Raw genomic sequence first — 2159 nt, forward strand, 5'->3', positions numbered from 1 at the left:
ATTTACACAAAGAATTACGAAATTAATTGATACCTAAGTCCTCATGAAAACTAATTATGTTATAATTCTTATTAAATATAATGGAATTATAGCTAATTAATGTGTGGATGACTAATTATATAAACTTTAAACAGCTATAATCTTGTACCATATATGCGCACACACACTCTTAAGTCCACAGGAAAAATAATTATATATATATATATATATAAGTTTCTAATTTTCACAAATTAAATTATACATCGAACATAAGAATTGAGAATTAAATATGATAAAGATATAGGAAGAGGATCATGTTTCTCTTGTGACTGTTATTTGATATTTTATAATATTTACATCATTCAATATTATTAAGTTTCACTTCAAAAAAATTTAAGATTTTAATATGGGTTATATAGCAGTGTATAACAAAACTAACAACTAGTATATCATAATTCATATTAAAAAATTATACTTGTAATTTTCAATCCATTTTAATTAAGTATGTAATTAATTTTCATTAGATTTGAATAAACAATATCAAATTTAGACAAGATGTTTGTATCTATGTACATTGATCGCTAATTACACTCAATTTAGACAAATAGAAAAGTTATTTATTTAATGGTTTAATACTATTTTAATAACTTAATAACTATCGTAATCTACTTAAACACTAAAATTAAGAAGTTAATATAATTGAAATAGGAATACATAAGAAAACTAATAATATCGTATAGGACAAAAAAAAAGTTATAAAGAATATAATATATTATAGAATATTTTTATGTCATGCAAGTTAATATTTTTATTTTATTTAGTATAAATTATGTATTTGATCTTTTGTATTTTACATGGACAATTTTTTTACTTACTTGCCTATGTTAGGAGTAGTACTTACGTTTCTAGCATTTATGGCATTTGTAATATATTAACTAAGAAATAAAAGGAAGCAAATATATATTAAAAATAGAAAAGGAACATAAAGGCCTATTGGCCCAAACCAAAATTCACAAACCTAATAACATTCTCACTTTATATGTTTCCCTACCCTGCCGCCAACCCCATCCCCCCTTTTCCATTTCCTTCTTCAACAGTGACTCTCTTCACATGAAGAGAGCAAACCAGCGGAATCACTGGCTAAATAGCCCGATGGCTTCTCTTTTTTCAGGTATATTTATGTATATATATCTTAGGATTTTTAGATCCCAATACACCTATTTGATTTAAAATTTGGGATTTATATTATAATAATTTGATAGATATTTTGTCGTATTGTGATAGGTATTGAGTGGTACTTTGAAGATTAAAATGTAATATTGGGAGGAGCCGCAGTTCGTCGAAAAGACATTACAAAAATGAGATGAGAATTCTTTCAAAAGTTTTTTAAAAAGTATACAGGTTTATTTTCTTATCTTGTTGCTTTGAGTTTTCCCCTCTTATTGTATACTAAAAATTCTTGTATTAATGCGCTTTTTGGTTCACTAATTCTTTTGTGTTAATTATTATTTCTTTTAAATTTATAGGGTGCATTTCAATCTATTCAATGCAAGAAGATTAAGTATTCAACCTTGATACAAAGAGTGAAAGTACTTCATCCTTGACTGCAGAAGATCATCTGGTGACGACATCTGAAATTCTCGGAGCAAATACTTAGAACATAGTTTTCTTTTGATGTGGAACCCTTTAGAATTTTATAGATTATAGATAATGGTGCATAATTTGTATTATACTCCTATTAGTTTGACAAGAATGTGAGTTTAACACTGTGTTTGGATGGTTGTTTCCGGTTGTATTGTATTGTATTGTTACCTCACATACAATGTTTGTTTTGATTGTTTATATAAAACTGATTGTATCGTATTGTTTAATCCATTGTTCCGAAACAATGAAAAACTCCATTTTATGAAACAACCAAATCCGCGTGGTGGGATTGTTTCGTATTTTCCTTTCCAATTATGCCCACACTTATTATTCTATATTTCAATTTTACCCTTTACCCTATTATTTATATTATATTCACCATAATAAGTACTTTGTCTAATCTTGTTTCTGTCGTGCAAGTCAACAGACGGTATCGTCTCTTTCCAATTTCCAACCAACTTTTTACAGGTTAGGTCTCTTTCCAACGACGGTATCCTCTCTTTCATCTATTTTCGTTGAGTGGAGTCATTGTAGTA

The 2159-nt window shown here is 27.5% G+C and overlaps 1 long non-coding RNA gene across 1 annotated transcript; it reads left to right on the forward strand.

Moving 5' to 3' along the window:
• The first annotated feature begins 1047 nt into the window (after positions 1 to 1047).
• Positions 1048 to 1726, forward strand: LOC104227765 (uncharacterized). The gene is made up of 3 exons (XR_011405878.1): positions 1048 to 1150; positions 1264 to 1380; positions 1506 to 1726. It is a non-coding gene; the product is annotated as an uncharacterized lncRNA (long non-coding RNA).
• Positions 1727 to 2159: the final 433 nt, after the last annotated feature.

The sequence above is a fragment of the Nicotiana sylvestris genome, chromosome 3, assembly GCF_000393655.2.
Source record: "Nicotiana sylvestris chromosome 3, ASM39365v2, whole genome shotgun sequence".
Classification (NCBI taxonomy): domain Eukaryota; kingdom Viridiplantae; phylum Streptophyta; class Magnoliopsida; order Solanales; family Solanaceae; genus Nicotiana; species Nicotiana sylvestris.